Source organism: Camelus dromedarius, chromosome 24 (genome assembly GCF_036321535.1).
Source record: "Camelus dromedarius isolate mCamDro1 chromosome 24, mCamDro1.pat, whole genome shotgun sequence".
NCBI lineage: Eukaryota > Metazoa > Chordata > Mammalia > Artiodactyla > Camelidae > Camelus > Camelus dromedarius.
Window position 1 is genome coordinate 24,697,816 of NC_087459.1, and position 12,967 is coordinate 24,710,782.

Below are 12,967 nucleotides of genomic sequence, written 5' to 3' on the forward strand. Positions count from 1 at the left end.
AGGCAAGGAACAGCACAAGGAAAAGTTTAAAACACACAGTTCCTACCTAGTGCTTACAATCTGGGACAGGCCCTAGAGTAACACAGTTCTATAGTAATACAGAACTCATAATGCACAATTGTATGTAATTCAGGTATAAAAGATCGCTTTCAAAACTCTGGACTTAAAAGATGTGGTTCCTATTACACCAGATTTTTATAGTTATAGTTAAATTTCAAAGGACACACTTTGATTTGGGTCTCCCCTACAATCATAAACTCAGTTAAAAACTGAAATATACTGTATTTCCAGTTTGGATGTGCAAAAAGATAACTGTGCTCACTGACATACTTGGAGAGAGAAGGACAAGACTGCAGGTCTCAGAGTATGATAGTTCCAAGAAACTGCCCCTTCTCTTTACAAAGAGACTTTTCAGAGAAGAGTTTACTTTGACTGATCTTCACATTCACCCAAAATCTTTCGAAATTTCAGGTGCAGTGAGGGTACTGCGTGTGTGCATGTGTCTGTTATACTACTCCTTGAGGGGTAGTCATCAGTCAGGTCTGAATCCTGAAATTTTAAGGATGAACTGTGTGGAGGCCCAGCTTGGCCCAGAGGAGGTGAGAAGGGGGCTACTTAAGAATGTACAGTACTCTAATTACAGTTGAGATTTACTTAAGAAGCAAATCTAACAGTCCCATTCATTAGCATACCCTTTGTAGCATAAACAAACCTCTACAGGGTGGAGTGGGGAATGGGAGAGGACAATTTGCAAATGTGCTTAGAATAATGAAAGGAAATAATGACAGAGGAAATAATGCACTATTCGTCACCTTCAAGATAAAGTATCAAGAAAAGCAAGCAACTAATTAGTATTTTCTTTCACCAGAAAGAATTGAGTACCTATTAGTTTAAAAAAAAATAGTAATAAGGTCTCTTTTACTGTGAAGTAGCTTGCCACAAGAAATACCACCTCCTAGAATAGTTTAAAACCAGACAAAATACTTAGAAATCTATAGTAGAAAATAAGCTTATACACACAGTGACCTGTTGAAAAGGTGCCAGTCCCTTCTCCAAATTTATACTTCCGTTCCAGGGGGTTGTTGTAAGAAATCAGTGAGGTAAGTTTTGTGAAAGGATTTAGTTCAGGGAAGGGCACACAGTTACTCTCAATATTAGGAGCCTGAGCCCTTGCCTGTGACAAAGGCTAATCTACCTGAGCAATATGACCTGGAAAAAGGTTAGATTTTAATACAGGGAAAAACAGTGAAAGGACAGAGAGAGAAAGGAAAAAAAAAATTAAACCAACAACAAATATGCCACAGATGTACTGTATGAGTGGCAGCCACCCACGGTAAGCTCCAGCTTTTAAAAAGAAAATAAAGAACTTCCCAAAAGATGGTGAGGTACTCTCCCCTCCCTAAATCCTATTATTGTGGCTAGAAAATCCTTTGTAACCAAGACAGTTTTCAGCAGCAACAAGGAACAAATAAATGTGGTCTACCAGAGACCCATTTGAGACTCTCTCACAAAATGAATCTGTATTAAGAGTGGAAAGGGACGAGGAGAGCAAGCTTTCAGGTCAGGCAGAAACCGCTGCATTTCCTGCCTCTCCTGCCTCTCCTGTACTGACCTTGGGCACATTATTGACTGTACCTCCCTGAGCTTGTGTCTTCAACTGTAAAACAGGAATATCATTCATTTTTTTCACTGTGTAGTTCTAATGAAACAATGAATGCAAAATTCCAAACACAATGCCTGGCAAAGAGTAAGTACTCAGTAAATAGTAGCCTCCTTTTCTAAAATGTCCTTTCACAGAAATTTTGTGGAAATATGTCAACTCTAAATAAGCATCGACTGAGCACCCACTATGCATGGATTACTGAGTGAAGGAAGCAACAATTTGAGAGCCTCAAATACCCAAAGAAGGAAGGATATATGCAAGGAGAGTAGAGAGGCTAAAGTAAGAGAATATCAGGAAATAAAACAATACATTAGAAATATAGAAAGATAACTCTGGCTCTCTCTTTTCCAAGGTTTCAGTCACACTCCCAAGTGACACACAATAAGCCATGACAGAGCATATAACAGACCATGAAAAAAATAATAGCACTTGAACTTCACACCAGATCCCAAATAAAGCAGAGTAGTCTGTGTCATGGTCAACACTTCAGAACCTCCCTCAGGTTGTCCCTAAGATCTCAATCCATGGAAAATCATTTCAAAAAGGTGAAACACTCTGAAAGCTAAGAAATAAAGCATTGCTCTGACCTAATCCATATCCCAACATTAAGATTATCAATAAATGTATTATTATTACTATTATTAGTATTATTATCTGTGATTCTGGAAACAGAATTGCTGCAGATAAAATTAATTCTCGGTTAAAATATAGATAAAGGATGGATTTACTAGATAGGTCTGAAGTCTGAATGATCCAAAATACTTAATTTTTATAAGGGAGTTAGAAGTGTTGTAGATATGCTGAGTTAAACACAGAGTTTGATACTTTCAGATATTATATGAAACTACTTTTAAACACAGGAAATATCTCTGGAATCATATTATATATTCAATATTTTAAAACAGTTATCTTCCTTCAACTGAAGGTGACCTGAAACAAGCTGGGCCATTTCTACGTTAGATTAATAAAACTAACTTTAAAATAACACAACTGTCTAATGCAGCAGGTTTCAACACTCAGGTGTGAAATCACACCTCCCAGCACACAGGCTGAATTATCCCCCAGCCTCTCACCTGTAATTATCATTTGCTCCCTCCCAGGTGGCTCTCAGCCACCATGTATCTTCCAAGGCTCACAGCTGGAAGTACAAACTCTTTCTGGGGCTTCATAAGCTATGAGGGTGAGAGGGAGGACAAAAATAAAAACCTCATGCTGGCTTAGACAACTTCTCAAAGTATCTATTTTCAAGACTTATGCTGTATTTCAAGAGCATAAGAGCAACTTGACAACATTAAAACACCCTTATGTCACCACAGATAACAGTAAGTATTTTTCAAATAAAAAGAGTAAATTTACTTCACAGTTCCTGTAGAGGCCAGTTTCTTCCATTAAGACCAATTCCAAAAATTTAGCAAAAGATCTTTCATCAGTTTAGAGGGCATAATTAGATGTTTTGATTAAAGCATTTTCCTTCCCTGGTTAACAAGATATAACAGATGTCACTGACTTCCCTAATAACAATACAGCCCTGCATTTGGCACCTTTACAATTTTAAAACTGAAGTGTCATACAAAAAAAATTATAGCTAGGGTGTCTCCGTACAATCATGACTCAGAAGTGGTTATGACATGTCTGGACTCCCCAATGGAACAGATATGGAAATCATATTCCATATTCATAGCCGCAAGCCCTCCTTAGCAAGCACTTGAAAACCAACCTCTGAAATCTGAACGATGCGGGCTTATTCAAATCACCACCAATTATTCCTAGAATCACCAAGCAAGTGAGGTATAAAACCTGAAGAGAAAATGCAAATCTTAAGTCACTTTCTTCCAGGAGCACAGGGAAGACATGCACAACAGTGTCTCAGGACAAGAAATGCCCATCTAAAGAGATCCACTCTACTAAAATCCCAGCTTCCCTGCAGAGAGGAGGAGTATCATACTCGATTTAAAAAAAAAAAAAAAGCCTCATATTTTTCACAGTAAGATTCCCCTGGTGCATTTGATCCAATTTACAAAAATTTGATTTACACCAATTTTGTCAACATATCAGTCCAGTGTGTAACCAGAGATACGCTTGTATTTTAAATGGGAGGCAGCCTCTCTGACTGAAGTTCAACTCAAACATCCTGGTTTAACAACTCCATTAATGACATCAAGCACAGATCTAAAGATTACTCAGCCCCTCTGTCAGTTGCATGTGTTATTTATAGGACAGTATATCAATCATGTCTTCCCCTTATTATTTCCTACTTTCTGGTCCTAAGCTATTTGGTCTGCCAAATTAATACATTCCTTTGATGCTGCAAATTTAAACAATGCTTGATAAAAGATTAATAAAATAGCTGGGTTCTCTGCAACCACATACACACCCAGGGAAATTCATCAATGTCTTTTTATTTGCATATTTGGCTGACTGCCCCTTGCAGCAAATATGTAAGGCACAGTGCTCAGGTATCCTGGTTTATGGTTTGCATTTAATTCAGGGTGTCAATCTGCTTCTGTTTTAATTACATCCATCTTGATATGTTATTACAATCTCATGAAAACTTCTTTTCATTATATGAATGGCTATAAATATACACACATGACAAACAGTTGTTATAAATTTTCTGGTTCAGCAATAAACAGGCAAGATGCCTTAGCCAACATGTCAAGTGGATTTAGTATTTTCAGTCTTTCTTCTTCAGAAGAAAAGCATAATATAGAAGAAAAGTATGGTATGGGAGAAAAGTATGAGTCTTCAACTCAACCATACTCCAAAGTTCACTTGTTTCAAATGTTTTGCTACCAGTGTTGGTAAGTTGTTCTGAGTCTCTCTGAATTGCCAGGAAAAATTCTATCAAAAACAAAAGTTAAAATTTCAAGTGGGGCCACATTAAGATCACCTTATATCCAAATAATTATCTTATATTTCCATTGGACATTCAAGGATAAGAAACCCTCATTATCAACACACTAATATTTATTTCTTTTTTTATATCCCCATTACCAAGGTGAGGGGGTGTCAAAAACACCTAATGGACTTGGAAGAGAAAGGCCAATGATTTACTGGGGGAAAGCAGAATGCCTTTAGGTTTTTGATAGTAATAATCAGAACATTTCTTGGGAAAACATGAGAAGCTTTACAATCATGGGTGATCATTCTCATTTGTAGTATTATTTTTGTTTAGAAAAAATTCCAATGTTCCCAGTACTTGGGAATACAAGTACTAAGGAGAAGCAGTCTCCTAGTTTCATTGGATAACAGTGAGAGCCTCTAACTCCCAGTGTGATCTTAAGCAGGACAATTAACCCCTCTGGGCTGTGTTTTCATTTGCAAAATGAGAGGTAGAACGACAGCATTTCTAAAGACAACATCTGTGCCTCTAATGCCACTCCCGGCTTAGAAAGCACATCAGTCAACAATGGCTAGAGTGAAATAAATCAACAGACTGCTCTGAGAAAGTTGAGGTCCTAACTTTAGGCTAATACCTCTAAAGAGGTAGCTCTGTCCATTAATCTCAAAACTGTAATTTTCACAGACAATCAAACTAATCAGCCTAACAAATGAGGAAGGAGCAAATTTTGCAATATGTAGCAATGCACAATACCAAATGCTTGTTTCTCTTCTTGCCCCAATGAAAAGTATAATTTCACCCGAACTATATAAAATCATTTCTTAGAACAGCAAAATCCAGGACCTTCACTATTTTTGCTAAAGAGCATGTACAGAGAGAATGGGTGGAACACTGGGATTTCTAGTATTTGGCTGGAAAACAAGTGATAATCTAATGTTCAACTATTGTTCTATCTACATCTTCATTCTCTTAGGGTTTTTCCCCCCTAGTTTTTAACTATGTAAAACTTTTCACTAAACCACCTCTAGCCAGTAAGCATAACTGAACAGAGACCCTAGCAAACAACCCCCCTAAAAAAATCTACTTCAGCATAACTACCAAATCACTGCAATACTCTCTTAATTCCTCTTTTCAAGCTCTAAAATATCCCTGCCATCAGAAACTCTGCAGAAATCTAAAATGAGGGTAGTAGATTGGTGTTGTGCTGGGGGGTGGGGCGGTGTAGTTGTGGAGACAAGGGAAACGACTTCCCTGACATCCCTCAGGAATCATCACACCTTGACCCTGGCTTTGACTTAAACCCCGTCCCAGATTCAGTCTAAACGTATCAGATTTCACCCATATAACCAAGAGTCACAGTTTATCTTCACAGCCTGTGCTTCTGTATCCAGCCCAGGTCATTTCAAAATGCTTCAGTTAATAGCAATCGCACAGACCTGCAATTTGAAGACTTTCTACCAAAAATGAATCCCAACCTGCATTTGCCATTTTCCTTTACTTAAAACTGCAGCTTCTCCCTTCTCCTCTTGTGACTCCATTTTACTGCACTTAGGTTTTCCAGGGCTCAGAGGCACCAGTACCACAAGGTACAGCAGCAAGCCATAATGACAAAATATAAAAATATTTGTATGCAGTTGGTCATTTGCAGTATTTGTTCAGGCAAACTCTAACCAGAGTTCAGATATGAATGAGAAATCAGAATGATGAGCTGATAACAGCCCAGAAAAATGAGGCAAGCAATTTACCCTCAACAGTGCTAACTTTGGAGTCCCTCAAACAGACTGACAATGTTCAAATAGTGAAGTTTTGGGATTTTAAAGTTTCTACATTTCATTCAGAACTTCCTAAGTCCATTACCTTTTATTAACCGCATTCATAATTTTGATAGCTCTACCTCAGTAAAGGAAGAGAGGAGGAATGAAAGGAGGGAAGGAGGGAAGGAGGGAGGCAGACAGGTGGGGGAATCTACTGGATCCTAGGATGATACTGACTTATGTACTAGTATATGAAATAAACACCGATAAAGATGACAGCAATACAAATGATTTCAGGCTGTAAGTGCCCTTGGAAAGGATGGGATCAGAGACTGTACTTGCCTAGTCTCTTCCTAAACAAGCAAAGGAAACCACACCCCACCCCACAGTTACTAACAGCCTAAAAGGGACCTATCTTTGTGACCTTACAAAGGTACGTACTAACTGCATACCCCCTACCCTGCAGGCATATTAGAAGAAATGAAGGAAGAACACAGTTCAGATTTGTAAGAAGAAACATAAATTTAGGGTCTCACCAGCCTTAAATTCTGTCCCATTTCTAGAAAAAAAAAACTGCATTCATCTATTCACAGAACAGGTACAGATTATATAAGAAAAACTGTTCTGACCCAGCTAAATGTCCCTAAATTGGTTTTGATTCTCTCCTGTCTTGGGTTTCACCAAATTCCCATTCTGACCTACCAAACTTCAATTATTTGAGAGCTTTTAAATCTGACTTTTCTTTTTCCCCAGAACTTTCTCAAATGAATAGCTGCTATCCCATCACCAAGTTCGTTTTCCTGTATCAAAAAAATATTGGATTTAATCCTAACCCTGAAAAGAGTGTTGCTTCTTGAGGGAAAAAAATAGCATGAAGCACTTTTACAAAGTTAGGCTACATTTAGTGTATTACTGTATTACAGCACAGGGGTAAAATAAAATAAAATGTAAAAATACAAACCCACCGTACACCCACTGCACGCACACACCCCCTCCATCAAGAATTGCTACAAACCTTCTCTCCAAAGGCTTCCAGATCTTACATCCAGTAGAACCTAAATTTTCTTTAACAGCTGGTCACAAACTATTATTTTTTCAGCTTGGGGACCTTATTTCTAATCCTAACATTCTCTCAAACTAAACAATCACCATTTATTTTTGATAGCATATAGAAGTGTTGTATAGAAGAGTCTCAGAATCTCTTTATCATCTTCAATGTTCCTTGAATGATGTTAAATGCTCTTTTTTAACCCTTTTTCAATGGTGAAAGCTAGAGGAAAACACTCTCAGAAAGGATCCAAAGCTAATCACTAATTTTGTGATTCATCTTTTAAATTTACTGATTCATTTATACCCTGCCTACTTCCAAAAAAAGATCTGAAATAGTTCATCTCAACAGCTAACACAAGGCACATGGAATCACCATCCCACAATCTTCCACCTCATCTCACGTAAATACTCCTGAAGTGATGCTCTGCCTTGTAAAGTGAAATGCTGAAATTCAGTAAGTACAGTAAAATATTTGAATTAATAACCAAGCACTGTATTCACAGTCCTCCTTTCCTGCACACTTTCTCACCACTTAGGAACATCTCAGATCCTAAAGTTATGTACACCGTCAGAAGTGAAATGCTGGAACTGACCCATTTGCTCCTTAGTCCTATCATCCCAAACTTCCCAAGACAGAAAGTGAAAAATGCAACAAAAACATAGCTCCACAGCTTTCCTTGGCTGTGTAACAGCAGAAAAAGGATTCCGACCTTCCTTGAAGGGCTGACACCAGGCAGGAAAAGGGAGAAGTGGACTAATCATCATTTACATCTCACACTCCCCTTACCACTCCCACTTCAGCAGCAGCCTCCATTCTGACTTCAAACTTCTGTCTGGTTTTCCAAATTGTCTATCATCAGCCCACTCACCCTAGACTCAGAGAATATCAAGTTATGAGATCTGGAAGAGACCTTTGAGATCTGTTCCAGCATTTCCCATACTGGATTATGGACTATGAATTACAATGCCAAGAATGAAAGTGTCCTGTGGTCCAATAAGTTGGGAAATAAGGCATATCATGTCTTCTCTGATAATTCAAAACTCATGTACACATAATATAAGACTCGTAATTCTAGCCGAACAAGTCACTCATTTAATTTTGTCTAGCCTATCAAGTTCCCAAACTATCTGAGAATAGATCACTTTTTTTTTTTTTTTTTGCTCTGGAACACAATCTATGACCATTCAGAGAACTATGTTCCCTTCCAGCGTGGGTACCTTGTCTCTAAAACTACTCTAAACCTCTCAACTAGTGGAAAAAGAAAATGATGCTTTTAAGAAGTGCCCTCCCAAGGTCACTTAACTAGTTAGGACAGTCAAGCCTTGAATGTGGGTCTCCACTGGTCTCCTGACTCTCTAACAAGCAAGCAGTCTTTACTTACACAATTTTGTTTTCATTTCTGCCAGCCCTTGTCCCTAACCCTAATCACTCATCTTGCTTCTGTGCCTTCTTCACCAATCTCTCTTCTTAGAATGCTTTCCCCAACCCCCATTCACTCCAAATCACGTCAACTTTCCAGGCCCCATATTCTCCAGGAAGCCTTCTCAAACACTTCAGACCTATCTCACTATCCCTTTCCTGAAAGCCTATTACACACAGTTGGTATTAGGCATTCGAGTGACTATTTCAAAATTATTTTATAGGTGCTAGACTTAAATTATCAACTAAACCACACACTCCTTCAAGATGCTATATGTATTTTAGGTTTCTTTGTACTTTTTTTAGTGTCTTGTACATATCAAACACTCCATAAATATTTGCTGACTGATACAAGGAACATGATTATCATTTTTTAAACAACTGAGTAAGTGAGATTTGACCATAGTAAGTTATTAGAGCCTACTAACCTGGTATGTTGTAAGGGCATCAAATTCTGTGCAGCCTATTTACATTAGCAATCTGTGGGTAAGTCCTGAAACAGAGCTGGGAAATGAAGACCACATGAAAGTCTTGGTTTGATCTTCCACCTACCAGAAATTAGTCTTCTTCAATTTCACAAACCTGCAAAGCTCCAACTGGCCTCTGATCTGCTAATTCACAATTTCATCTTTGCTTTCCTCAGTCAATTGTACAAAATGAGACTTCCCTAAGAATACAGTATACAACAGTGGAGTGAGGGAGAAAATAATGGATTTGCAAAGTCAAATTTTCAGCCACAGTGCTCGCGTGGCTTCCTAATCAAGACTACACAGAATGAAATGCAAATAACAACAGAAAAGCAGTATTATCTGGCACATTAGGGTACACTGAAAGTACTACAACCCCAACATTCCCATTTATACTTTGTTTGCTGGAAATGACTTTTTAGTAAGGAATGGTATCTGAGGCATGAGGCATATCATGACATCGCTCTCACTCAGAGACTATCCAAACAAATAATACCATATCCAAGTGGTAATTCTGCTTCTCAAATGTATAATGAAAAGAACACCATGTTCAACTTTAGCCTCCTCACTTACCCTCTTATCCTCTATCATGAGACTCTTCACAATTGCATACTTGAACTTCAGGGCACAATTACTCAAAACAAGTGTCCCTGCAGAATATGAAACTACCTAAGCCAGTTTCACTGCCTGTGAAGTGTGGGACTCTCAAACTATGTCCAAAGCTTTCATCATTTTAAGAATCCAACAATAGTGAAAAATAATCCACATAAAAATGCAGCTTCTCATGAGGCAAGCTTTTTACTCTTCTTCCAGTATTTCGAGTAAAACCACGGTTAGTCTGAAACAATTTATATCACCACATCTCACTATGAACTAAGAGCCTCTTTTTTAAAAGGGAAGTCAAAATCAGCTACTCAAAACAAAATCATGGAGTCAAATGGTGTGTCCATTAACACCCAAAGTACACTTCACCACAGTTTGCTAGCTACTGCTCTGAAACTGCATAAGCTTAAAGCCTAACTGTGTAAGCCAATATTTCTGATTTCTTATAACATCATACTAGCAAGCAAACTTGATATATGGTGACAACGAATTTCATTTCTAAACACTAGACACAAAAACAGAGTATGTATTTAGGGTAACTCTTAGCATCTATAATAATTCTTAACATTTACAAGCACTCCTGTAACATACATTTCTGTCTAAGTTCATACTTTAGTTGCCTGTTTTCTAATAAGCCCTCACACTTCTTAGTGATAGTTCAGTAAATCTTCCAAACTGAGTACAGTGCGACACCAGAGGTTTTATTTTAATGATCACTACACACATATGTTTGACCATCCAGCATGGACACAAATGTGATAAGCAGCAAACAAATCTATCCTGTCCCACAGAACCAGAAACACATGATGACTTTTACTCCCCACTGTGTGTTTTTAACCTGAAAAGTTTATTTACAGCTTTCCTACAAAAATTGGGATTCCTAAGTGTGAACACTGACAGGCTATTTGATGATATTAGGGAACTGTTGTTAATTTACCTAGATGTGATACAGTACTATGTGATTTAGGTGCCCCCCCACCTTTTTTGAGTTATTACCACCTAGAAATACATACAAATTTCTCATATCACATCTGGGAGAGGAGAATGAGTAAATGGGATACAGATGAGACTTGATGAGTTGGAAGGTTTTGAAACTGGGTGATGGGTATATTAGGGTTTGTTATATACTGTTCTCCGTACTTTTTGTGTATGTTTGTATTTTCCTTCAAAGTTTTAAAGAAAGTTTTAAAAAAGTTAGACCTTCATGCCCACACAAAGTTGTGCAAATGGTATTCAGGTATGAAGGTAGTGTAATGTTCAGCAAACCAAAGTAATCTGGGTTTTGAATCTAGAAAAGTAGCAGAAAAATAATCACAGCAAGGAAAGGAATGGTTTTAATGGTACACTTTGAACTTGGTCTTCTTTAAAATTGTAAGTTTTTTTACATCCAAAAGAAACTACAATGGGCACATTTTCTCTCAAAAGCCAAATGGATAGATATATACGTCACAAGACTAGCCAAATACTTATTAAAAGTAAAACAATAAAAAAACAACTGCATATGATCTATTCATCTCTACTTGCCTTTCAAAAATTCTCATGGGAATCTGCGGGCCCCTCTTGCTTACTTACTCAAAGGGGCCACAAAGCAGCCCAGAATAACCATACAGTTAGCAGAACCACTTGTAAGCAGCTCTTACAAATACTGTCCTAAACCAACCCCTGATAGCAATGGTAAACCAAATTCTAGGCAGCACTTTCTAATTCACGTATTAGGATACATGCTGCCATTTCAAATGCTATTTTAAAGCAAGAGAGACAGAGAGAAAGAGGTCACATTGTGCAGTACTCTCCTACCCTGGCAAAGTTGAAGCCACAGTTAGAATTATCCTAATAAGTGGTGAGCCTCAACACTCAGAAAAATTGTGTACGATCCATTTTAGCCAATAAAGCACCAGTTCTAGAACCAAAAGATAACTGATTCAATCACTAACATCAAAATCTATGGCCACCAATACCACCACCACCACGACCACCACTCTCCCTTCCTCCCCAATCACTGGCCAACATCCACCACCATCACCACCAGCAACCCAACCAAAAGCAGTTCAAACAGAAAAGAACAATGCTTACAGGAAGGCTTCCTTTTTAAAAATATTTAAATTTGACACCCAAACACACACACACAGACACACACACACACACAGAGCAATCTAAACCTGTATAGTTACTGCATGTGAGATTTAAGCTGTCGTTAACAAAGCGTGTTCTTAAGCATTGCAAACAATACCACAATAACAACAAAAACCAAAGGGAAAGAGAAAAGTTTCTTTCAGGAACCTCAAACCATCACATCAGGTGCAGGAGAGGCTAGAAACCAACTCCTATCTTGGTTTTGTGCTTAAGAAAGCAGACCAACTCCGCAGAATCTCAAAGCGCTCTGTGTGTGTGGTGAGTTGGGGGTGGGGAGAGGAAGGTGGGGGAGGTAAAAAGGGGGTTTCATTTATAGAAGCCAGTGACTGATGCCAGCACCAAATCAGATCCGTCCAGGTAAAGAGAGTCCCCCCCACCCCCCCGACCCCTAGACAATCTCCCCCGCTACCTCCCCACCATCACCACCCCAAGGAGCCGGTTAGCTGGCAAGAAAATGTGCATTTGGAAATCAACGCTGCAGGTGCCCAAGGAATAAAGAAAGACACACACAGATATACACACACACAAAGCCAATCAGAAAGAAAAAGAAAAGAAAACACAAAAAAAAAAGAAAAGGAGAGGGACAATTGGGTGACAAGCCCTTCAGATACCAGCAAGGATTTTATTCTTTCCTCACACCAGTCCTCCTTGGTGTACCTTTTTCCATCTTTTAACTGAATTGCTCATGTACACACACATGTGCATGTGTATATGTATAGATAATATTACAATTAACCCTTTCTGTAGTAGACCCCAGTACGGAATACAGAAAGATATTCCATCCTTTCCTCTCTTCTCTCCCCTCCTCCCTCCTTTCTCCCAACCGAGAGAAAACGCCCCCTTCCCCAGCTTCACCAAAAAAAAAAAAAAAAAAAAAAAAACCAAAAAACAAAAAACGGAAAAAGAAAAGAAAAGAAGAGAAGAAAAAAAAAAAAAAGACAGGGGAGGGGGGCAAAGAACCACAAAACCCCATCAGTCTCCGGTCCCGAGGACACCCAGGAAAGGTCTATACTATACAGAAACACACACCACGGA

At 38.4% G+C, this 12,967-nt stretch overlaps 1 protein-coding gene across 2 annotated transcripts in view; it reads right to left on the bottom strand.

The window, feature by feature from the left end:
* The window catches only part of AUTS2 (activator of transcription and developmental regulator AUTS2), a 922,207-nt gene that overhangs the window by 907,217 nt on the left and 2,023 nt on the right, over positions 1-12,967 (bottom strand). The gene's annotated exons all lie outside the window — the stretch shown is intronic.